General features: G+C 39.4%; 1 pseudogene; it reads right to left on the reverse strand.

Annotated features, from left to right (window-relative positions):
- The window catches only part of LOC124622292, a 176,317-nt pseudogene that overhangs the window by 16,900 nt on the left and 131,627 nt on the right, over nucleotides 1–27,790 (reverse strand).

The raw sequence follows: 27,790 nt of genomic DNA on the forward strand, positions 1-27,790 counted from the left end.
CCAATGAGCTGCCTGTTTGGATACATTCTTTCTGTATGTCCCACAAGTTGGATTCCTTGGAGACACATTGTAACAAGAGCTTTTAGGAATTTGCCTGGAGATTTCACACTGGGTTCTGTGTGATGTATCCCATCCTTTATTCTTGGACCTAAGATTTTTACTACAATTTTACATTCTTCTAATTCAGTTTGCTGTTTTCATGTCTTGTGTTGGACAAAGAGTCTCTCTCATGCATAAAGAAATTCTAATTTGATCACTGTTGTACAATGTTAGATTTTAGAGTTCCAGGAAAAATACTTTTAGTTAACTAAGAGACAGTTTGTACTTTCTGAAGTCTGGATTCTATGGCCTTCTTTTCATTATGATGTTCAGTGGTCTTTTTCACCAAATTATTTAAACTATTTAACACCGAATACTATGTCATTGCCTATATAAGTTCACCCAGTGCCATTTTGGTATCAGCCAAGAATTTTTCCTCCAGGTGAAATTAGTAGTCCAATTTTCCTAGCTTGCTCCCTTAATATTTCAAATTGCTTTAGCATATAAGTGATGTTTTTGTCAATAAGTATTATGTCATCGGTATAGGTTACACAATATAATCCTATCTTTAAGTTTACGTTCTAGTCAGTGTAATAGTGCACCTGCTCTTCTCCATTATCTTACAATTTTCTTAGGGGCATAGTTGAATAGCAATGTGATATGCCATCCCATTTTCATATTCTTATGTCTGTCTTAAATTACACTGCTTGAAAAAAAGTGAGACACTCAGAAGGTGGGGAGAAAACAAATTGAAACATAGCTAATTTAGAGGGTATGTGATGTTATTTCAGTGATAACAAAACAGAGTCAAATTTACACAGAACTTATCAGTTTGAGCCCACTTATCAATACAGCAATGCACCCTGTCTGGCCTGGACAGTGCGGGAGGATGTCGTAAAGCTGCTGCATACCCTCCTGAGAAAGGTGATCCACAACGGTTGTAACTGGACATTGCAATCATGGATACAGGCAGTGGGATGGAGTTGACGTCCATGTTGGTCCCATAATGTTATATCGGGGACAGATATGGGGATTTTGCTGGCCACAGGAGTATATCAACATCACACAGACAATTTAAAGAGACACATACTACATGTGGACAAGCACCGGCCTGTTGAAAAATAGCACCACAATACTATTACACACTGCTGTACCATCAGAGTTCCCACGGCCATTACAAGCCATGACCTGAAGTCATACCCAATGGCTCCCCACACCATGGGACTCCTTTGTGACCCACCCCCCCCAAAATGTGGAAGAATGGGACCTCTCCCCATCTCCCCGGGTCACTGTCAAACTTCTCCACGATAGTCATTTGGAGAAATGCAGGACTGGGACTCATCAGTGAACATAATGTGACGCCATTCATTAGCAGTCCGTACTTCTTGATCATGGCACCACTTCACATGCAGTCATTTGCTTGGGTGTTAATGGCAGCCTATGCGCAGGACGGCAATTCCATAGTCTGGCTGCTCCTAGCTGTATGACACAGCATGTTGCAAGGAGACTATTACAGTGAACTCCTGTTTATCCGAAATGATCAGGACGGTGGTCAGTTCCGATAACAAAAATTCCAGATAAATCGAAGTCCCCCTGTTTTCACATGTGAACACTCCAAATTGGGTCAATATTGCGAAATACGATCGTAAAACGTGCGTAGGGTATGTAAAACATTACTGATATGGTTGCAAATAACCCTACACTTTTTTACTGAAAAAATTGTGTTGACATGTTAAAAAGGCACCAAACTATGATTGAAAACTCAAAGTTTTTAAATGCTGTATAACAAAGCTCGTTTATTTTGCATTCTTACAGAAAAAATCTCCCTTATTTGGCAGCAGGAAAAAACAGGAGTTTTAATTTTATTACCTACTCTTTTGAATAAAAAATAAACTACTGAACAAAATTATGAAACAAATCTAGAGATTACTCAAAGGAACGAAAAGTCTGTCCAGAGGAACTTTCAAGAAAAGTAAAAAAAAAAAAAAAACTTTTTAAGTTATGGACATAGAAGTTCTAGGATGCTTCATTGGAGTTTATTTTTTGGTAACGAAGTCACGAATGTCTTTTTTTCTTTTGTTTTTTTGCTTGAGAAACTATTGCTGCAACAATACATCTCCAACGTTGAAATCAAACTATTTCAGGATAAATCGTCTCCTCCTGTTGGCTGATGTACTCCAGGGCAGTTTGGATCACTTCGTAACAGAATGTGTGAGGAATATTTTTCTCTGATTCATCATCAGAAACATAGTCTTCTAACGCTTTATGATCGGTCACAATTTGGACGATTTCATCCTCAGTCACATGAAAAAATGCCATTTTCCATCCACTCTTCAATGTCTTCGAAGTGTGTGTCTTTACAACCAGCTTCTCCAGTAAATTCACCAAAATTATGTCAGCTTGAGTTTCGGTGTTGTCTCCTCCTTCCCACCACTTAGGTTGCCTTACGATCTAAGAGTTTTTTCCAAGACCTAACAAGAGGAACTGGAGGAATTAGATTCCAAGCTTCAGCAATCAATGAATGACACTTAAAACATCAATTTTTTTAAGAGCTTCCACAAAATCATCTGCAGCATCAATCACACCTATTAAGTATTCCAGCATCTTGTGTCTGTAATGTTTTTCCATCGCCTCAAGAATACCTTGGTCCATCGGTTGACATAGAGATGTGACATTTTGTGGAAGAAATACAACTTTGATATCCCCATCTTGCAGATCACCTGGGTGAGAAGGAGCATTGTCCACAAGAAGTAGCGCTTTTCAAGGAAGTCCTTTTCCTTCCATGTAATTTACTACAGCTGGAACAAACTCTGCCTGGAACCACTCTCTGACGATGGCACGGCACTGTTCATACATGCCTTAAGACTGATTCGTGTACCTCAGTGGCAAAGCTGGTTGGTTGGTGTCTAAATGCTCTTGGTGTTTTGGATTTGCCAATTAAAGTAAGACACAGTTTATGATTGCCAGTGGCATTACTGCAAGCGAGGACAGTAAATCTTTCTTTGATTTTTTTGTATCTGGTAGCCATTTCTTCTTCTTTAGAGGCAAGGGTTTTCGTTGGCAGCATTTTGTAATTCAACCCAGTTTCATCACATTTGTAAAGTTGATTGTCAGTATAAACTCCTTTGTCAATGATTGTGTGCAGTTTCTTCTTAAAATCAGCATAGCAGCTTCATCCCCAGATAATGATTTGGCACTGATGGCAATTTCATGGATGCCATGCTGCTTCTTGAAATGATCCTGCCAGCCATTACTTCCGAGGAATTCTTGCTTCTTTCCTTCTATCAGCTCATTAGCTCATTTTGACAAATTAGAGGACCTGAAACTGACACACCTTTGGCTCTTATTTATTCGTGCCACAAAAATAATGCCTCTTCTAACTGAGGATGTGCACCTTTTCTCATTGTTTTTCAAGATTTCACTGCGCTGCCCAATGCTTGGATGGAACAAAAATTTTTCAATTCCTGATCGATTTGTCTTCCGATCAGTAATTGTACTCCTACTCTGCAGCAACTTTTGTGGGTGGCTCACCAGCATCAATTCTCTGCAAAGTGTGATGCTCTTTTTTCAACAAGATCACATTCATTTTATGTTACGTGCCCGTAGTCACGTTCAGTGTTCTTTTTACAGATACTCGACTGAGTCCTTTATGGTTTTTGGCCCCTTTTATCTCTGGACACTTTAAGGCACATAGTGGGAGCACAAAACCTCAAATCAGAAACACACAAATGCACAACTTGACAACACTCGAAATGCACTAGACAAACTTTTGATTTTTGAAACCAGGCTGTGGCAGCCATCAAATGAAAGCATTCGATACATCTATGCCATTTCCTCTGTTCTACCCAAGCCCACGTGGCAACACAACAGGGTGTTGTACGTTCACTGTTAAACACTCAGCTTTGATGTACCGACAACAAGTGGAAAGTGTTAGACGGCGCACTCTAATTGTCAGTTTCGACAGGCCTACGTTGCGCTCCATAGAACAATACTGTATGTACTGTACTTCCAAGGAGTTCCAATAGATGGCAGTGGCATGAAATCATGCAATACGAATAAGAAACGCACTAGAACTTCAACCAACACACGCACGAATTGACGATACTTGGACTTTTGACACGCACCAGTGCACTGATTAGCAGTAGATTGCCAAAAAACACCAGCAAATGCTTGGCTCCAGGTGCACGCAAATTGAAACTTGTCAAGTGTCAATCTAGCTAGCCAAAAGTGTAGCTGCACGAGAGTTTACTGTACTTGTTCTCAGATGGCAGTCACAGACGTGAACAGATTACAATGTACTCAGTACACTACACAGTGATGCTCCCTTGTAGTGGTCTGATGTAGTCAACTGGAAGATTGATGATGAGTATGCCCTTACTTTCCAACATCAGGCCACTGTCAGATCCAAATACTCCAAAAATACAGATGTTGCAAGGTTTAACCAGGGGACCAAATGGACATCCACAATGAGGTTTCTTTCAAACTCTCATCAGATAATGCTGTCTCACACCAATATGCAGCACCTTCATATCCTCCAGAGTGATGATTCAACATCTGACGCTATTCACATCCCTTATATACCACACGATGCTTGCTAAACAGCAATAAAAAAAAGAACACTAATGAATAATGAAGGAAAAGACAGACTGTTACTTACCATAAAGAAGATACCTTAGGCTGCAGATGGGAAGAATTAAAAGACACTTACATAAAGCTTTCAGCCACAGCCTTCATCAGTAAGTAGTAATCTGTCTTTTCCAACATTGTTGATATTCCTACTGGAGTTTCCATTGTTTCAAGGACACTGATGCTTTTCTGTGAGTGTTTGCTTTATGATGTTTTCTGCATTTTAGCTTTTTTTTAAAAAAGAAAAAAAAAGAAAGAAAGAAAGAAAAAAAAAGATTTGTTGCTGGAAAACTTATGAAGTCCAATAAAGGAGTTACAACAGCCATATATGGTTATCTGGTGGACCTTGCAGAACCAAATTCTAGGGCTGAAATATACTGCTGACCAATGGGCATTAATCAGAATGATTACTAAATAAAAAATTAAATCCAAGTTTACACAAAAAACACAGGTTCTATCACTGTTGCTTTTCATTCTATTTTGCTCTTATGTTTGCTATGACTTGTTAAGCAGAAATTTTCTTTCTATCTACAGAGTTACATTTGCTGTAATGTATCTTACCTCCATGTTGTTTCTTCTTTCTTCTCACTGCTGCCCCAATCATGGCAAGCAAGTCATCCTCACTGCATTTGCTTCGTATTGCATCTCTGAAACAACAGTTAAAACACCCGTTAAACAGTACCAGGCAATTACCACACAGTGAAATGTTGGTACACTAAAAAGGAAGAAAAACTTTGCAGAAATCTTCAACAGTAATCTTGTAGTCTGCAGTAGGCAACAGCAGGATAACAAACCCACTGGACAAGAATGGGAAAGTCATGATAGAAGTTACTTTTATTTTTATAAATAAACAGGTATCTTACACAAATGCTCAAGAGTATACATAGGATCTCGGGCTGAAGAGGTGGAGCAGAAACTGACATTAGTTTTGTTGAAGAGGGAGTACTGGAACACAGCACAATTTCTTGCAAAATGAAGCCAAATTTATTGATAAACTCTTAATTAATTGCCAAGCTCACTAATGTGACCATTTTATAACAGGTACTTACTGCTTGGAGTATATGTGACTTTTCAGGCTTGCCTAATAGATCTGTTGCAAAAACACTTTGGGTTCCCCACCAGATAACATTATGCAAGTCCCTCCCTCAATATTTCAGTGACACAACGTTTTGGCATCTTCAGGTGGTGGTGATTTCCACCATCACTGCTGCAAGATGCAACTGGCAATTTCCACGTGACAGCTTTGAAATTTATCATGTGGATGACTATGACCATCATATTTAGAATTCAGAGGATTTCATAGAATACCTGAAGATGCTTAAACTAGAACTTTCAGATCTTTTAGTTAGCTCAAATGTTATATCATTACTTACAAAAGTGCCCCTGCAGCCCTCATTAGAGGTTATTAGCAGCAAGTTTGAGAAAGAAATTGTGATGCTGTTTAAACATGTGCATACCTCATCCTATTTCTTATGTAACACCAACTACTTTGATCAAGTGGACAGTGTTCCCATGGGAGATCCTCTATTTCCCTTAGTAAATATCCAACATTCCTCCTTCTGGCAGAATGCTGAAGAGACATTTGTGGTGTGGCCCACATAATACAGACACTACCTATGTTCCTGCAGCATTTGCACTCGCTCCATCTGAATATTCAGTTCACTGTGGAAGTACAAAAAGATAGCAGCTTACCATTCCTGGATGTCACGGTTAGAAGAAAAGCTGACATAGCACTGGGGCTTAGTCTCTACTGCAAACTGATACACGCAGAGTTATATTTGAGGTCCAAAAGTTGCCGTCACCCTGCACAATGTGGTAGTGTCTTACACTCCCTGGCACATAGAGCACATGTGATTTCAGATACTGACAGTCTGCCTGGTGAACTGTAACACCTAAGAACAGTGTTCCAGCAGAATGTTTATTCTTGTAAACAGATTTGCAATGTGTTCTGAGCAAAGCAAGTTCAGTGTAGGGATGTAAATGAAGATACTTAGACAAGCACTGCAAATGGCTTTCTTGCCATATTTCAGTGGCATGTTTTCAAAATTAAAAGAATCGCTAAGAGAAACAGAATCAAGTGTGTTTTTCGTCTACCAGCAAAACTAAGGAATTGTTTGTGTTCAGTTAAAGACAATCTTGACCTTAGAAAACACAGATCATATATAAGATCTGATGCCATTATGGGAAACCTTATATAGGGCAGACACCTCACATTGTGCAAGAACACTGTGTTCAACAGCGCTGACAAAAATGCCACCCAGTAAATTAATGGTAGCAGAGCACTGCCTGAATACAGGGCACCACACGTTTCCCAAGAGGACTGAAATTTTATCCTCAGCATCATCACTCTAGGACTGTGTTTTTAAGAATGAGGCATGTATCCATACGGTGGGCAATCTTACCAACAGGAATATGGAATTTTGACTAAGCACTGCCCAGAATCCAGCACTGACTGCCATGAAATTAAAACAGTAGAAACCAGATCCTCCGATGTATGACCTGATGCAGTACCTTGCAGAGAGTTAATTCAGCTCTTAACCACACGAGTGTCCAGAAGTGCAGTCATTGCCCACAACACATAAGCAGAAGGCTACTATGAATGGCATTTACATCCAACTGGGAGTGCCTGTCCACACATTCGTACTCCTGCTTCTAGCCTGACAAATTTCAATTCTGCTGTGCGAATATCACCAGCCACATCTTGCAGCAGTGATGACAGGACCCACCACTACCTGAATATGACGAACAGTTGTGTTGGTGAAATATTGTGAGGCTTGGACAAAGTTATTCAGTGGCAAATCTGAGAAGATTTGTATACATTATTTTTCTGTGACGCAGGTAATGTGCAGCAAAATGTGATAACTTTCTGCATTTTCCTTTTTGTACATTTCAAAATACCCCAAAAATTGGTGAGAAACACTGAACATATGACATAACCAGATGACACACCCCACAGCATGTGCAGCAGTCGGGGTTGAGTGTAAATGAATGATTGAGCAGTGCAATACTTTCATTTGAGCAAACAGAGCAAATTTCGAAAACATTTTGTAAATATGATCTGTTGTAAATGTAGATGTTAAAAATTATTGTCCCTGCTGTAATCAAGCAAAAGCAGTTCTGATTTTGTGTTTATTGCTTCTGTCCCTTCTCTTGTTAGTAAAGAAAACATAGGTCATTTAATGGCGATGATGCTATTCTGAAGTTTATACTCATCTACTTGTTATGCAATATGGTAGGTTTTCATTGTACTGTACTTTGCAAGAAATCAAGGAAACTGCAAGACCGGTAAATAAAATAATATACTTCTATATATAAAAACAAAGATGAGGTGACTTACCGAACGAAAGCGCTGGCAGGTCGATAGACACACAAACAAACACAAACATACACACAAAATTCAAGCTTTCGCAACAAACTGTTGCCTCATCAGGAAAGAGGGAAGGAGAGGGGAAGACGAAAGGAAGTGGGTTTTAAGGGAGAGGGTAAGGAGTCATTCCAATCCCGGGAGTGGAAAGACTTACCTTAAGGGGAAAAAAGGACAGGTATACACTCGCACACACGCACATATCCATCCACACATACAGACACAAGCAGACATATATATGTCTGCTTGTGTCTTTATGTGTGGATGGATATGTGCGTGTGTGCGAGTGTATACCTGTCCTTTTTCCCCCTAAGGTAAGTCTTTCCGCTCCCGGGATTGGAATTTTACTATCATTACTTTTTTTTTTTTTTTTTTTTTTTTTTTTTTTTTTTTTTTACTTGTACCACACATATTCCACATGGTTCATGCTCACTCCTTCAATGATACTGCCCATCCTTCTCTAGTGTGTGAGTTGTCCCTGCTTTCCTGCGTGTTTGTTGGTTTAAACACCCTTGTTTCAAAAGAGAGTGACAGCTTAGATACAGTCTTGTCAACATTTTGTATTTTTATTTAGCAATTATTGTTTGAGCCTTATAGGTGAATGTCACAAGATATTGTCAACCACTGCATTCACTAGATTGGAATGGGGTTCATGGGGTTCATTTTTTAAGTTTCTGTTATCTTTTTCATCCTATCTTGGACTAGCTTTTCCATACTCCCACTCTATTTTACGTAGCCAAACAGTTATCTGCCCTTGCAAACTTGCTCCTTTACTATCAAGTCAACTAATACTGGGCAGCATAACAGAAGTTCCAATATCCAGTCTTTCACCACAATTCACCTACACACACTTTTCACTCACTGATTTTCTTTTTTCAATGTCATAAATATTTTGCTTCCACAGGCTGCTGTGCTTTGAACATAAAACTGTAGGAACATCTGCCTCACATGTCTTTTTTTTTTTTTTTTTAATTAAAGAATATGTTCCTTGCTTATTCCTATTTGCTTCTGATACATTTCCATTCTCACTTTTATTTTGTTTTGATCCATTTCTTTTTTCTTTGATAGACAAGTCAAACAACAATGGCAATATGTTGCAGCCCCCTGTGTTTCACCCTACTTACTATGAACTTACTTTTCTTAGCTTCCAATTTTATTAGTCATTTGGTTTTTAAGATACTTAAATTAATTGTTTGACCCTGTATTTTTATATCTTATTTTACCTTCGGTTGATAAAGGATTTCTGGTATGCTCACAAAGAGAGAGCTGATTCTTCCCACCCCTCACCCCCCTTACCATGTCCTGAAACAAACTTATCGCCAAGTCTTAGTCTAGTCATCAATTTAAAAGTGTCAGTTGTTGGTCCCATTGTCTAATAATTTGTACATTTATACACATGAAGTTCCAATTTTTATTTGGAACATATAGACTCTGATAATCATGAATCACAGTTGAAATGGCTCTGGGCACTATGGGACTTAACATCTGAGCCAAGGCAGGATTCAAACCTGCGACCGTAGCAGTCGCGTAGTTCTGGACTGAAGCACCTAGAACCGCTCGGCAACGGTGGCTGGCGAATCATAGCTACCATCACATGGACAGAAATACTGTGTTAACTTTAATACAACACAGGGACATAGCCAAAAATGTCTTTACATAATTTCCAGTTCTGATTACTTTCCTTTAATTTAATCTCACAAATAGGTTAGTGTAACATGATGTTGACAGAGGCAAATTATATATACTCACAAATTATTTAGCTAGAGGTATCTGGTTTGTATGTCTGGGAGGGAGGAGGGTGCAAGCTGAAAACTTCAAGAAAAGATTACTCATTTCATACCTGCTGGATTTAACTGCAGTTTATCTCTTCCATATACCAACCACATACCTAATGTGCATGGCAAACAGTTTGAAAGTATTATTCTATACTCAGCATTTGGAACTATCAGTTCCTTCATGAGAGAGGAAAGAGGGATAAGTTTCTGAAGGTCTCAAAGGTCACTCGGACTCCATGACTAATGTGAGGACAAGAGGAACGAATGTGTCTATAAGAAGTTTTGGAATTTCACCTCCTGAAGGTAAAATACTGATCAGTCTGTCAGTCTTCTAGTAATTTTATGGTTTCCTCGCATGAATTTTCACTTGGACACGATTATTCTATGTTTCATCACTCACCTGAGAGATATTTCTGAATTCCCAAAGAGGCACACCTCCAAATTGCCATGAGCTGTTATCTGTAAACAGTTGCACGTGCCACAGAAGTGTTCACTCATTGAGGTAATAAATCCCACACGTCCCTTGAAGCTTGGGACATGGTATGCCTGCAAAAAGAAATTGTAAGAAAATAGCTACTGCTGTTGTGTAAATACTATAAATGTGTTGCTCACCAAGTGGAGGAAGGAGAAAATGTGCATTAAGGGGAGTTTGAATGCCCTATCCTGACAATGTTAAATTTGGTGACTTAACTTCCCCATATTTCAGGAACAACTGTAGCCATTGACAAGAAACTTTTACAGGACATTAAACTATATGTTCTGAGTCTTACAATAATTGCATTTCAGCCACTGCTTTTGGAAATACAATTGTTTAATTACACAGTTAAAATTTTGTGTACTTTTTTGTATGTTATTCTAAATAATTTTATTTGTACATAACATTATGTTCTTCTTTTAGTTCAGAAGACTCAGGATACATATGTTATTACTCCCTGAAAATTTGAATTCGCTACTCGAAGTAGTTTCTGAGATTTAGGGAAAAATGCAAGAGAAAATCTAAATTTTCAAGAAGAGTTTTTAAAGTTTTAATAGACTGTAACTCAATATATGCTTAACATTTTATTTTTAGTCACTCAGAAGCACCCTGCACCATACTGTATATCATCCTCTTGACCTTTTTTAAGTTTTTTCTTGTTTTCTTCTTTCTGGACTCCGTAGTGGCCAACTGTGCTGCATACAGTGCTTTACCATTGCAAACCTTGTCCATCCATTCAAATTCTCTGATGCAGTTTGCTCCAGAATTAATTCCCATATGTTGTAGCACTTTCACGCTACCAATGTTGCCATCATTAAAAGCAATAACAGCATGACTGACCCCCACTTTAGTGTCTTCATTACAAGAAAAACATTTTTTGGTCTACATCTACATCTACATCCATACTCCTCAAGCCACCTGACGGTGTAGGCTACCTTGAGTACCTCTATTAGTTCTCCCTTCTATTCCAGTCTCGTATTGTTCATGGAAAGAAGGATTGTTGGTATGCCTATGTGCGGGCTCTAATCTCTCTCATTTTATCCTCATCGTCTCTTCGCGAGATATATGTAGGAGGGAGCAATATACTGCTTGACTCCTCGGTGAAGGTATGTTCTCGAAACTTCAACAAAAGCCCGTACAGAGCTACTGAGCGTCTCTCCCGCAGAGTCTTCCACTGGAGTTTATCTAACATCTCTGTAACTCTTTCGCGATTACTAAATGATCCTATAACGAAGCATGCTGCTCTCTGTTGGATCTTCTCTATCTCTTCTATCAACCCTATCTGGTACGGATCCCACACTGCTGAGCAGTATTCAAACAGTGGGCGAACAAGTGTACTGTAACCTAATTCCTTTGTTTTCGGATTGCATTTCCTTAGGATTCTTCCAATGAACCTCAGTCTGGCATCTGATTTACCGACGATCAACTTTATATGATCATTCCATTTTAAATCACTCCTAATGCATACACCCAGATAATTTATGGAATTAACTGCTTCCAATTGCTGACCTGTTATATTGTAGCTAAATGATATGGGATCTTTCTTTCTATGTATTCGCAGCACATTACACTTGTCTACATTGAGATTCAGTTGCCATTCCCTGCACCATGCATCAATTCGCTGCAGATCATCCTGCATTTCAGTACAATTTACCATTGTTGCAACCTCTTGATATACCACAGCATCATTCGCAAAAAGCCTCAGTGAACTTCCGATTTCATTCACAATGTCATTTATGTATATTGTGAATAGCAACAGTCCTACGACACTCCCCTGCAGTACACCTGAAATTACTCTTACTTCGGAAGACTTCTCTCCATTGAGAATGACATGCTGCATTCTGTTATCTAGCAACTCTTCAATCCAATCACATAATTGGTCTGACAGTCCATATGCTCTTAATTTGTTCATTAAACGATTGTGGGGAACTGTATCGAACGCCTTGCGGAAGTCAAGAAACACAGCATCTACCTGGGAACCCGTGTCTAAGGCCCTCTGAGTCTCGTGGACGAATAGCGCGAGCTGGGTTTCACACGATCGTCTTTTTCGAAACCCATGCTGATTCCTACAGAGTAGATTTCTAGTTTACAGAAAAGTCATAATACTCGAACATAATACATGTTCTAAAATTCTACAACAGATCGACGTTAGAGATATAGGTCTATAGTTCTGCACATATGTTCGACGTCCCTTCTTGAAAACGGGGATGACCTGTGCCCTTTTCCAATTCTTTGGAACGCTACGCTCTTGTAGAGACCTACGGTACACTGCTGCAATAATGGGGGCAAGTTCCTTCGCATACTCTGTGTAATATTGAACTGGTATCCCATCAGGTCCAGCGGCCTTTCCTCTTTTGAGTGATTTTAATTGTTTCTCTATCCCTCTGTCATCTATTTCAATATCTACCATTTTGTCATCTGTGCGACAATCTAGAGAAGGAACTACAGTGCAGTCTTCCTCTGTGAAACAGCTTTGGAAAAAGACATTTAGTATTTCGGCCTTTAGTCCATCATCCTCTGTTTCAGTACCTTTTTGGTCACAGAGTGTCTGGACATTTTGTTCTGATTCACCTACTGCTTTGACATAGGAGCAAAATTTCTTAGGATTTTCTGCCAAGTCAGTACATAGAACTTTACTTTCGAATTCATTTAACGCCTCTCGCATGGCCCTCCTCACATTACATTTCGCTTCGCGTAATTTTTGTTTGTCTGCAAGGTGTTGGCTATGTTTATGTTTGCTGTGAAGTTCCCTTTGCTTCCGCAGCAGTTTTCTAACTCGGTTGTTGTACCACGCTGGCTCTTTTCCATCTCTTACGATCTTGCTTTGCACATACTCATCTAACGCATATTGTACGATGGTTTTGAACTTTGTCCACTGATCCTCAACACTATCTGTACTTAAAACAAAACTTTTGTGTTGAGCCGTCAGGTACTCTGAAATCTGATTTTTGTCACTTTTGCTAACCAGAAAAATCTTCGTACCTTTTTTAATATTTCTATTTACGGCTGAAATCATCGATGCAGTAACCGCTTTATGATCACTGATTCCCTGTTCTGCGTTAACTGTTTCAAATAGTTCAGGTCTGTTTGTCACTAGAAGGTCTAATATGTTATTGCCACGAGTCAGTTCTCTGTTTAACTGGTCAAGGTAGTTTTCAGATAAAGCTCTTAAAAAATTTCACTGGATTCTTTGTCCCTGCCACCCGTTATGAAAGTTTGAGTCTCCCAGTCTATATCCGGCAAATTAAAATCTCCACCCAGAACTATAACATGTTGGGCAAATCTACTCGAAATATTTTCCAAATTATCCTTCAGGTGCTCAGCCACAACAGCTGCTGAGCCAGGGGGCCTATAGAGACATCCCATTACCATGTCTGAGCCTGCTTTAACCGTGACCTTCACCCAAATTATTTCACATTTCGGATCTCCGTCAATTTCCTTCGATACTATTGCACTTCTTATTGCTTTAAACATGCCTCCCCCTTCACTGTCCAGCCTGTCTCTGCGGTATACATTCCAATCTGAGTTTAGAATTTCATTACTGTTTACATCTGGTTTCAGCCAACTTTCTGTCCCTAGTACTATGTGGGCATTGTGACCGTTTATTAATGAGAGCAGTTCTGGGACCTTTCTATAGACGCTCCTGCAGTTTACTATTAGCACATTAATATTGTTATTCCCTGTTGCATTTTGTTTACTCCTACCTTGCCGCATCTCAGGAGGTGTCTTGTCGGGCCTAGGGAGGGAATTCTCTAACCTAACAAACCCACATGTGCACTCCACATATACTCCGCTACCCTTGTAGCCGCTTCCTGCATGTAGTGCATGCGTGACCTATTCAGGGGGACCCTACATTTCTCCACCCGATAGCGGAGGTCGAGAAATTTGCACCCCAGATCTCCGCAGAATCGTCTGAGTCCCTGGTTTAAGCCTTCCACTCGGCTCCAAACCAGAGGATCACTATCGGTTCTGGGAACGATACTACAAATAGCTAGCTCAGATTCCACCCCGCGAGGCTTTCCGCCTTTACCAACTCCGCTAACCGCCTGAACCAACTGAGGATGACCTCTGAACCCAGACGGCAGGAGTCATTGGTGCCGACATGAGCAACAATTTGCAGTCGGGTGCACCCAGTGCTCTCTATCACTGCCGGCACGGTCTCCTCCACATCTCGGATGAGACCTCCGGCAAGCAGACAGAGTGAACACTGACCTTCTTCCCCGACCTTTCCGCTATTTCCCTAAGCGGCTCCATCACCCGCCTAACGTTGGAGCTCCCAATAACTAATAAACCCCTCCCCCCATGTGCCTGCTCGGACCTTGCTGAAGGAGTGGCCACATGTCCACTCACAGGCAGAACGGGCGATGCCACACGGCCAGCCTCCACACTGACCCTCCGCCTCGTGCGCCACGAACGCCGCTGAACCCGCCACTCCCCTTGGGAAGAGGGTGGCACAACCGCGCCCGGTATCCGCAAAGATGTGTCGACAGCAGGGTCAGTGGGTGAAGCATGTAACACCTGGGGTGTACCATGCAACGCACCAGACTCACCACTGCCTGAAGACGGCTAACCGCGGGCATCAACACGTTCAGCTGTTTGCGAACAGTGGCCAGCTCCTCCTGTGTCCGTACACAGCAGTCTCACATCCTATTCATCTTAAGAAATCAATTTACTGTAGAGAGTTAATCAACTTATAACTAGACTGCTAATTCACTAAAGGCGGCTGATAGTTGACTAAACTGTGGTTACTAGACACTTCCTGTAGAAAACAATGAAAATAGCACTACCTGTCTCTGGACTGTATTGAAAACAAACACTAGCACTACTGGCACTATGGCTGACTAAACGGACTTTCTCTGACTGTATTCAAAACAAACACAAAATCTATGGAACACTATTACTAGCACTCGACAATTAAAGCTTCCTAAAAGCAAGAACACACGGAAGAAGAAGTTACAAGTAAGAAAAATAGAGTTAATACTTAAATCAGCATAGCTCGCTGCACAGCAGACGTGACGCAGACGGCAGTTACGACGACACTGACGCTATAAGATTACTGAACGACTCATTGGAATTTTGAGTCTGACAATGCAGACACTTCTTCAATAATTCAGGATTGCCAGGTCTCTGTAAACAGGTTTTATGATATCCACAACTGCTGCTGGGATATAATGTTTATGGCTGTATGACCTGTTTGAGTACTGGGCATTGCGGTAATTGCACCATGAACCAGATCCAGGAGGGCATGACCAACACATTCCAGTTCTGTGATAAGCTTCTCACCATAAGGCTGAGTGGCTACTACACTGTTATATGCATTTGATTCTGCACAACCTAAGAACTTAGTGTAACACACTCCCCTTTAGTTTACAGATCGATTATAAATTTCAACAGCTGCACAGGCCTCCGTACGACTAGTTGTCCTACATAATTTCTGTCACAGATATGCCCTTCTTCATTCCCTGATTTATACTTATAAGAATGTTTGGTTAAATCTGGAAATCTATTAGCTTTCCAGTATCCACCACTGGTCACTGTAGCAACAGAATTCTTAGAACTTCAGCTGCGCTTCTACCAAGTGCCCCAAAAGCTACTGATATGTCAATCATACCATCGTTTATTTCAGCAGCTTCATTTGCAGCACCCTTAATTGACTCACATGCAGTGGATTTCACAGCAGCTCCAATAAATCCTGCATACTTGTTCATTTTACAAAGTGGGCATGGCATATACATCACGACACACATTGTTTCTGCTGCAGTGTGTCCTTTGCCAATAGCTCTCAATCCATAAAACCACCTAACATTTATTTCAAAATAATTATCTTTACACTTATCAGAACTCCAAAATGAATGAGTATATTTCCAACTGGCAGAATTAATGATAAGTTTCCTGGCTAGTCCATTTGATACCTCAATGTCTTCATGTAAACTAACTGGCCCTCCACATACATACAGCACACACATTCACATAACACCCCTGTTACGATGTGTAGATGTATCAGAATATAACCTAACCTACCATTTACATGAGTTTTGTTTTCAGATAACTGTGTTATCACTATGTTTTATTTTAATCTTCGAAGCACTAATGGGTGTTTCTCTAGATACTCATGAGTTTGCGAGTATTTCATTGTCTGTAACTTCACACACCACATGCTGAACACAATGTTTCTCTTTATTCAAAAATTTATTACCATGAAACCCACATTTCTTAAAAACACTTCATTTTGGAGTCATACTTTTTGAGAGATTTACCAGTCTATTCGTCACTATTCCTCGGAAAAATGTTAGCACTTCGATATACAAAGCATGTTTATACTATGAAAAGATACGATACTATTTTTGACAGTGCTACCAATACAAACACATAATTTAACCTTTATAACACAGCAATCCACAGCTTTCTACAGGGTGGTCCATTGATAGTGACCGGGCCAAATATCTCACATAATAAGCATCAAATGAAAAAACTACAAAGAACGAAATTCGTCTAGCTTGAAGGGAGAAACCAGATGGCGCTATGGTTGGCCTGGTAGATGGCACTGCCATGGGTCAAACTCATATCAACTGCATTTTTTTAAAATAGGAACCCCCATTTTTTATTACATATTCATGTAGTACGTAAAGAAATATGAATGTTTTAGCTGGACCACTTTTTTCGCTTTGTGATAGATGGGGCTATAATAGTCAAAAATGGTTCAAATGGCTCTGAGCACTATGGGACTTAACTTCTGAGGTCATCAGTCCCCTAGAACTTAGAACTACTTAAATCTAACTAACCTAAGGACATCACACACATCCATGCCTGAGGCAGGATCGAACCTGCGACCGTAGCGGTCGCGCGTTTCCAGACTGTAGCGCCTAGCACTGCTCGGCCACTCCAGCCAGCTGCTGTAATAGTCACAAACATATAAGTATGTGGTATCACATAACATTCCGCCAGTGCGGACGGTATTTGCTTCGTGATACATTACCTGTGTTAAAATGGACCGTTTACCAATTGCGGAAAAGGTCGATATCGTGTTGATGTATGGCTATTGTGATCAAAATGCCCAAGGGGCGTGTGCTATGTATGCTGCTTGGTATCCTGGACGATATCATTGAAGTGTCCAGACCATTCGCCGGATAGTTACATTATTTAAGGAAACAGGAAGTGTCCAGCCACATGTGAAACATCAACCACGACCTGCAACAAATGATGATGCCCTAGTAGGTGTTTTAGCTGCTGGGGCAGCTAATCCACACATCAGTAGCAGACAAATTGTGTGAGAATTGGGAATCTCAAAAACGTCGGTGTTTAGAATGCTACATCAACATCGATTGCACCCGTACCATATTTCTATGCACCAGGAATTGCATGGCGATGACTTTAAACATCATGTACAGTTCTGCCACTGGGCACAAGAGAAATTACAGGACGATGAAAGATTTTTTGCATGCATTCTATTTAGTGATGAGGCATCATTCACCAACAGTGGTAACCTAAACCGCCATAATATGCACTATTGGGCAACGGAAAATCTATGATGGCAGCAACAAGTGGAACAGCAGCGACCTAGGCAGGTTAATGTATGGTGTGGCATTAAGGGAGGAAGGATAATTGGCCCCCATTTTATCGATGGCAATCTAAATGGTGCAATGTATGCTGATTTCCTGCATAATGTTCTACCAATGTTACTACTAGATGTTTCACTGCATGACAGAATGGCGATGTACTTCCAACGTGATGGATGTCCAGCAAATAGTTTGCGTGCGGTTGAAGCAGTATTGAATAGCATATTTCATGACAGGTGGATTGGTCGTCAAAGCACCATACCATGGCCCGCACGTTCACCGGATCCGACGTCCCCGGATTTCTTTCTGTGGGGAAAGTTGAAGGATATTTGCTATTGTGATCCACCGACAATGCCTGACAACATGCGTCAGTGCATTGTCAATGCATGTGCGAACATTACGGAAGGCGAACTACTCACTGTTGAGAGGAATGTCGTTACACGTATTGCCAAAGGCATTGAGGTTGACAGACATCATTTTGAGCATTTATTGCATTAATGTGGTATTCACAGGTAATCACGCCGTAACAGCATGCGTTCTCAGAAATGATAAGTTCACAAAGGTACATGTATCACATATGGAACAACCAAAATAAAATGTTCAAATGTACCTACATTCTGTATTTTAATTTAAAAAACCTACCTGTTACCAACTGTTCGTCTAAAATTATGAGACGTATGTTTGTGACTATTACAGCGCCATCTATCACAAAGCGAAAAAAGTGGTCCAACTAAAACATTCACATTTCTTTACGTATTACATGAATATGCAATAAAAAATGGGGTTCCTATTTAAAAAAACACAGTTGATATCAGTTTGAGCTATGGCAGCGCCTTATAGCAGGCCAACCATTGCGCCAGCCGGTTTCCCCCTTCGAGCTAGACAAATTTCGTTCTTTGTAGTTTTTTCGTTTGACACTTATTTCGTGAGATATATGGCCCGGTCACGATCAATGGACTACCCTGTACATAAAAAATTACCGATTTTATTAGGTCTTGAAGTAATGCGTGTAAAAATTTTAACATTTTCAACTAGTGTAGATTATATTTTAGAAAATAAAATAAAATACTTCCCACGCAAGTTTATAAGTAATATACATATCATTTTATTTGAAAAACTGCAAATTTTATAATCAGGTAAAAACCCGAAAAAGTGAAAAGAATGTTTTCCCCTTCTAACTCCCCTTAAAGTTATGGAAATGTGCAAGCTTTCGGAGCCAGTGGGTTCTTCTTCTGGCATAAACAATGAAGGGGAAGGAAAAGGGAAGAAAGAAAAGGATTGTCAAGGTTTAGGAAATGGGGAGAGTTGTAGAAAAGCTGCAGAGAAACCCAGGCCAGGACAGACTTACTGAATGGGATGAGAAATATGTAACTAAACCAGTCCATCTCTCATACCACCAGCAGATGTGAAGTATTATTGTGATTGGTAGTAAGACATAAACATTAAATTATTTTCAATGTATGTTCATATGTAATACTGCACGTACCTTTGAGGTATCATTGGGCCCATTGGGCAGAGGATCAAAATTAGGCCACTGCTTTCTAATTATTTGGACCATTTAACTAAATGAGACCATCTTCCCATCATTCCATTTGTTGCCACTGAAAGGCATGTACTCGATAAATCTTACATCAACATTTTTCTCTTTTGTTAACTCCACAAAACTGCACACTTCATCTTCATTAAAACCTCGCATTACAACACAATTTATCTGTGGAAGAAAGACACCATTAAAAACTTGGTATCAGATAAAGCATGGTTTAAACAGAGTTTGAAAGACTTTTTGATAGGTAACTCATCCTACTCAATAGATGAATATCTTAACAGTGGCTGTTAGGCCAGCTTAAATAAGAATGTCTGTTAGATTTCAGTTCTGAGAGCACTTTGTCATAACAGTCAAGATTATGTACTTTTTGTTTGATAAATTTATTAATAGTGCATAACAATGTTTCAGTCTGACAGCGTATCAATTCTGAAAATATTAGCTGTTCCAGTTTGTATTGTATTCACCTAGTTTGACAATCTCCTGACAAATGATCAGGGTATTCAAATGTTTTATATTTTTTATGTTATACTTTCTGGCATGTTACTCACCCATGAGAATCGTCTCATGTTTTGGGTCTTGGAACAAAAGCTGAATCTAATCTAATCTAACCTACAAAATAATGGTTCTACAAGTCTGTTGTTATATTTGTATACCTCACTGATTCTGTTAAATTAATCTTTTTCTCTCTTTTTAGAGAATGTCTGAATTTATCTTAGCATGCCAAGCTGTTAACCTTCTTAACAATTTATGAAAATTAAACTACATACATCTCCAATCTTTTTCCCCACTCCAATGCACACATCTTTTGCTGAAAGTATTATTTTAACAATTACATGAAACTGTGCTGCCATTTGTGAAACAAAGTTGAAAGTGTTCTCAAGATAAAAGGTCTTCACAAAAGGAGCATTTAGTATCTGTGCAGGTGGTAATGCTGACAGCCATCATATAAACATGCCCAAATGGTAGAACATCCTGCTTTACACATACACGCAATGGCAGAAAAAAGGAAAAGAGCACACCTTTCATTCAAGCATTGAATATATAAACTGATGAGACAAAACACTATGACCTCCTGTTTGATAATGTGTTTGTCCACTGTTGGAACACAATACAGCAGTGATTTTGTGTGGGACAAGTTCAACAAATTTCAGGTATGTTCCCAGCATTATGTGAGGTATGTTCCCAGCATTATGCAGCACCGCATGTCTAAGCACAGGTCATGTAATTCCCATAAATTGGAGATCAGTGGTTTCTGGGTGCAGAACTGGTATCTGATAGCATCGCAGATGTATTCCATCAGATTCAGAAGGGGTGAATTTGATTCTGGCCTCGTGACACTGAAAGTCATATTGTTGAAACATGTCACCTTCATTAGGGACAGGGTGCGGACAGTGCACAATAATGTTCACACAGAACAAAGCTGTTATGGAGCCTTCAGTTACTACCACAGGACCCATAGAAGACCAGGTGAATGTCCTCCATAGCATAATATTGCTCCCACTGGCCTAAGTCTGTAGCAAAGTGCACCTTTCAAGCACCAATTCACTCTGTTGACAGTGTATGTGCACAAAACCATCAAGTAGGTGTAATGCGAAACTCGAATGATTCAACCAGATGACACATTTCTATTGATTCACTGCCCAATCTCAATGCTCCTGAGCCACAGAAATTGTAATTCAACTGTGTTGTCAACATGGGAACATACAGGGGTTGTCTGCAGCAGAGCCCTATGTTTAACAATGTGCAATGAATGGTGTGCTCTGAAATACTCGTGCTTCCACCAGCACTGTGTCATCAGACATGCCACAGAAATTAGCTTCCTCAGCCGAATGTCATCTTTTTCAAAGGAACCATCCCAGCATTTGTCTTAAATCATTTAGGGAAATCAAGGAAAACCCAAATTTTGATGGCCCGATGGGATTCGGGTCCGTTGTCCTCTGGAAGTCAAGTCCACTGTCTGACCACTGTGGTGGCATGACCTAGTCTTAATTAAGCCAGAAAATCCTGGGAAATGCTGGCATACTCATTGATTTAAGATATAACAATTTAAAACAATCCTCTCATGAATTTCACTACAATTTTCCGCTCTTTTGAAAAAAAATTTCTTTTGACTGTTTTGATGTTGTTTAGTATGTTTAAATAATGATGGCAGTCTCTATAAAAGGGCAGTTTGACTTTTAAGTTTAGTTATACTGTTTTAAACTACATCCTTCATCTATTTGTCCACCCAGAAGTGCTATAGGATATAACTTGAAGACTATGGTGAGGTGGTGGGGGACAGTCATGTGTTGAGAAGGAGGTGCTGCCAGAAATGAAGTGTGTGAGGTGACGTTATTGACACTGCATACAGGGAGAATAAAAATACTCTATTCCATATTCATTTACAATCTACGTCTGGCCCCTATATGGTTTTACTTTTCTCCAATAAGAAAAAAGAAATTGTCAGTAACTGTCTTTATAAGGTCTTAAAAGGAAACAAACAATAGAAATCTAGGCTGGAGTAATGACCATATTATAAAAAAGATACATTGCTATTCACTGTATACAGGAGATGTTAGGTCACAGACAAGCACAACAAAAAGACTACTAAACACGTAAGCTTTCCATCAGAAAGTCTTCTTCCAAAGTGGACAAAACACACACACACACACACACACACACACACACACACACACACACACACACACACACACGACCGTTGTTTCTCCCATGATGCACAGTTGCTCCCAGTCTGGCCCTAGCAGCCGGAGACAGTGGTCATGTATGTGTGATCTGCATTTGCGCACATGTGTGTTCGTGTGCGTGTGTGTGTGCGTGTGTGTGTGTGTGTGTGTGTGTGTGTGTGTGTGTGTGAGGGAAGAGGGGGGGGGGGGGGGGGTTTGCACCAAAAGCTTACGTGTTTAATAATAGGTGGTGTTCCTTTCCCCCCCCCCCCCCCCCCCCTGCCAGCAACACATCTACACTATACAGTGAGTGCCAATCAATCCTTTTCATAATACTGTTGTTACCACCTTGCCAAGAGGCATATTGTGGAGTAATCCGAAGGGCTCTACTAATTTGTACAAGAGGAAGGAGAGCACAATCTCAATGTAAGTTTTTAGAAAACTGGTATGTGCATTACTTCTGCAAACCTTTCAGAAAGGATACGGTATGCACTTCATTCAGCAAGATGAGTAATAAACAATATTAGCAATACTGCATCAAACTTGTTCACTTTCATCTTTGGATTAAACATTCGATTTCAGAGAGTACAGAATTTGGCAGAATCAAATTTTGGGGATATGTGGAACTGGGACAATGGCATATTTTTTACCCATTCAACAAACTAAGCACTGCTGATTGCTACTTTTATTGTGTCTGCTGCTGCAATGCATATATGAAACTATAAGTTCAGCATCTATGATGGAATAAAATGTTATACAAATGAAACATACAGGTACAGTGAAATAGAGTAGTATGGCTCATCATTTCGGTCTCACAGATTAGCAGGTGTTGACTTGAAATATAATACTTAAGAAGTTGAATCCAAAGGAGAGGATGTACCGTATTTACTCAAATCTAAGCCGCACTTTTTTTCTGGTTTTTGTAATCCAAAAAACCGCATGCGGCTTGGAATCGAGTGCAAAGCAAGTGGAAGTTCTGAAAAATGTCGGTAGGTGCTGAAACAACTAATTTCTGCCGTCGAATATATGTAGCGCTACACAGGCATGCTTCGTGGGCACAAAGATAAATACTGGCGCCAAAACCTCTGCGTCAGTAAATAAATTAAAAAAAAAAGGTGGAAGACAATTTTCATACATTATCCAACGAAGTAAATACAAATTCCGTATTGTTCATCTTCGAATGTAGCAGAACTTCAATGTATTACGAAAATCCGACCGGCAAGACTGTTTGGGATGTTTGTCAATATGGCCAACTCAATGTTCTGAATTTTTTCCTACCTGTGAGAAGAGACGGTTGCTAATAGGAACCTGATGAAATGTGAATCACATGCAGTATTCTCTTCATCATAAGAGTAATACGAATATAAACATTTTGCCACGTATTCTTTCGTGTTTGCTGCTATCTTATTTAAATCCTGTCTGCCTAATAAACTACGAAACTAGAGTGAGACAACAGCAAACGCGGAAGAGTATACGTATCGTGTCATGTTTATATTCATATTATTCTTATGCCTAATAGTGATACAGTCAGAAATGAAGCACGGCAACTGACTAGATTTTTATATCCAAGATGACTCTAATTTCTGTGCAGAATTTGATGTACTAAAGAAGCGGCCCCAAAGATTTTCAAATGGAGAAAAATTTTCACCTAACTCTCGTTCAGAACATGTTCTATCATACGCAGTCTATTATTTGGTTCTTGTTGATCATTATCAAAGAAAGCAGCAGTGTAAGGAACAACAACAAATAGTAGTCTCTTGCCATTGTTTCGCTAATGAGATGATTTCTCTCTCTCTCTTTTTTTTTTTTTTTTTTTTTTTTTAATTGTAGGCAGCGGTAGCGTGCACAAAAGCAAGCCATGCCACGAGTGACGACAGGCCGCAAACACGCACTATCAGAATGCGACAAACAATGCATGACACAGTACAGTAATGCATTTTCAGCTTAGAGTGACATAAACGCCTATAACAAGGAAAACGGCACTTATCAGATCAAAGGAAAATAAGCAATCGATTCAAACCAGACGAAGCACGTGAAAAAGGAAGGGTACCAGTATAAATACGGATGGAGCGCCTGATGCATAGCAAAGGCTACCTGGTAAAGCTTAACTGCTAAGCTTACGACTCGAACCAAACTACTGTAGCTGTATCGTCATTCATTCGACCTAAATTGTGTCTCATATTACAATGGACCGACTTTGTTTCGATTTGGAGGTGCGGCCTAAAACTTTTCTCTCCCCTTGAACTTCCGAGTCTCAAATTTCAGGTGTGGCTTAGATTCGGGAATTTTTTTTTTTCTTTCCTTTATTTCGAGTCTCATTTTTCAGGTTTGAGTGCGGCTTAGATTTGGGTAAATACGGTAGGTGGTATTTCAACTAATTCTGACTATGAAATAAAACAAAGTACAGCAGGGAGCTCTGACGAATCAAAGAGCAGAGATGAAGATTCTGATGAATAGTAAAGTATGAGTTAAGAAATAAGATGCTACTGAGATCATAAATTTTTCTTGTGTTGATGAATCTGTTAACAAACATATTCAAAAATGCACTGAAACATTGGCACATGTAGTGTTGGGAGGTGATAAACTGTCATTACTGTTAGAGGAGCTACGTATTTCTTGCTGTTCTACTCCTAAATGACACTGTATCTGAAGGTATAGAATGAATCTTCACTGGCTAGAGAAATGGGTAACACAATTTTACAAGTCTCTGCTGTCATGTAATCTCTTCAGGGAAATCATGACTGTACTAAGATTCGGTTTGTGGTTGACAAGGTCAGAGTCATTAAGAAATGCAAGGCAGCTACCATGTCAGTCCTAGAAGAGAGAGACGTAGCAAACTGTCAAAGCATGTACAGTCCCGGTCCATATGTTTGTGGTGATGTACTAACCAAGTAATACTGTGTGTCAGGCAGTGCATTACTCAAGAACCATCATGGAAAAAGGTGGAGTGGTAATTTATGTAAAAAACAACATATTTTACAATGCATTAGATTTAAAGAGCCATTGTATAGAGCGACAAATTGAAGTATGTGGTGTTGAGATTACTGTAAATGACTTCACGGCTGTAGTGTTAGCACTGTATAGATCTCCCTCAGGGAATTTTGAATGTATTTCTTAAGCACTTAGATTCTTTATTATCCATACTGTACTCAAAGTCCAAGAACTTGATAATTACTGGTGACTTTAATGTTGATTTCCTAAATGAGAGCAATAGTAAAGCTGATTTAGTACATTTAATGGAGTCTTATAACCTGATGACAATAGTAGATTTCCCAACTAGGGTTGCTGTTAACAGTAAAAGTCTGATAGATAATATATTTATAGATAAGTCTACATGGAATGAGATCACTGTACATCCAATCCTTGGCCTTTCTGATCATGGTGGTCAATTGCTTAGGCTCAATTACATCAGTGTGTGCAACAGTTCCGAGCATTCTTGGAAATCTTTTAGGATAATAAATGAACAGGGCCTTAAAAAATTCAGTGATAGCCTAAAAGAGATAGACTGGAGCCGAGTTGATAGGGAAACAGATGTAAACAAAAAGTACAATTCATTTTTAAATGAATTCATGTCTGTATTTGAGTCCATCTTTCCCAAAAAAAGTAGTTAGAAATAGTCATATAGGCAATGCCAAGAAGTCTTGGATCACTACAGGGATAACAACATCTTGTAGAACAAAAAGGATGTTATACAGTTCTCTCAGGACTTGTAATGATCCAAAGAAATGACAACACTACAAACTTTACTGCAGCATTCTCAAGAAGGTTATAAATAAATGTAAAAGTATGTACATAAAATCAGAAATTGAAAGCTCAGAAAATAAAATTAAAACTATAAGGAATGTAATAAAGAGGGAAACTGGCAGGACAACAGGGAACATGTCTCAGGTAGAGATTAAAACAGGGGACAGTATCATAAAGAAACCTGAGTTGGTTGCAGAAATATTTAATAACCACTTTTTGAGAGCAGCAGAGAAGACAAGCTGTAATGGTTCTATGGAAGAATCATTGTCCCTCCTACAGAAAGCTATTAGCAACAGAATCCCACAGTTATCCTTATCTCCATTTACTGTAAGCGAAGTCATAAGAGTAATTAGATCATTAAAAAACAAAAATTCTGCTGGTGTGGACAATATTTCTAGTAAAATACTGAAACACTGTTATAAATTTGTTAGTCCCGCCTTATGCAACATATACAATGCATCCCTACAAGATGGGATTGTCCCTGACAGACTTAAGTTGGCTGTAGTGATTCCTCTCTTTAAAAAAGGGGATAAAAGCATTGTTACAAACTATCGCCCAATATCCCTATTAACTACCTTCTCGAAAATTCTAGAAAAACTCATGCACAGGAGGATTGTAGACCATCTCAAATTCCATAGTATCTTAAGCAAAAATCAGTTTGGTTTTCGTGCCGGTCTTTGTACTGAACAGGCAATATTCTCTTTCAGCAACCAAGTTTTGGAAGCCATTAACAAAAAAATGTCTCCAGTGGATATTTTTTGCGATCTTACGAAAGCCTTTGACTGTGTAAACCACCAAATTCTTTGGAAAAAGGCAGAATACTATGGTTTAGGTGGTACTGTTGGCTTGTGGCTACAATCATATCTACAGGATCAGAAGCCGACTGTAATGCTAAATGGCTCTTCTGGAGAACCTGCCTCGTCTGAATGGGGCATGATAACGTGTGGTGTGCCTCAAGGCTCCGTTTTGGGCCCACTGATTTTCCTCATCTTTATTAATGATCTTCCTCTTTGTTCTGAGACAAACAGCAAATTTACCCTGTTTGCCGATGATACCACAATTCTAATTGACGATTTGACTGATCATGATCTTGAAAAAACTACAACTACTGTTTTTAATGACATCTTAAATTGTTTGTCCTCAAATGGTCTCTCACTCAATGCAGATAAAACTCATTATATGAGGTTCCATACATCACAAAGTAATCCCAATGAAATTGACATAAAATGTAGAGATCAACCAATACAGAAAGTTGAAGAAACAAAATTCCTGGGTGCTTACATAGACAGTAAATGTAATTGGTCAGTTCACATTCTTCATCTATGTAAAAAACTTAGCTCGGCAACATTTTCACTACGGGTAATTTCTTCAGTGGCTGAAGTTGACACTATTAAGGTTGCCTACTTTGGCTACTTCCACTCATTGATGTCATATGCTATCATATTCTGGGGGAACCAACCACTTGCAAAACAAGTTTTCACCATCCAAAAAAAAAGCAATCAGAATAACGTGTGGGGTTAATCAAAGACACTCTTGCAGGCACTTGTTTCGGAAGATAGGTATCCTAACAACTGCCTCACAGTATATTTTTTCCTTGCTGACCTTTGTGTGCAAAAATTATTCCATCTACCAAGACAACAGTAAATTCCATGGTTATAACACCAGAAAGAAAAACAATCTACATTTAGAAATGAAACGTCTCACTCTGGTACAAAAAGGAGTTTACTACTCCAGCATTAAGCTGTTCAATGCTCTACCACTACATATCAAATGTGTTCATACAGAACTGCCAAAATTTAAACGAGTTCTCAAAGATTACCTGACAGAGAAATCTTATTATACTGTGGATGAATACCTGAAAGAAAATGTATACCATCACTAAACTTATTGTGTCTAGAAGTAGTTCAATTGATTTTATTGTGCATTTGGGAATTAGCACACTTTTTGTAACAACAGATTGGCTGTACATGTATTTACTTTTGTAGGCCTAATATCTGATTTG

The sequence above is a fragment of the Schistocerca americana genome, chromosome 1, assembly GCF_021461395.2.
Source record: "Schistocerca americana isolate TAMUIC-IGC-003095 chromosome 1, iqSchAmer2.1, whole genome shotgun sequence".
NCBI classification, from domain to species: Eukaryota; Metazoa; Arthropoda; class Insecta; order Orthoptera; family Acrididae; genus Schistocerca; species Schistocerca americana.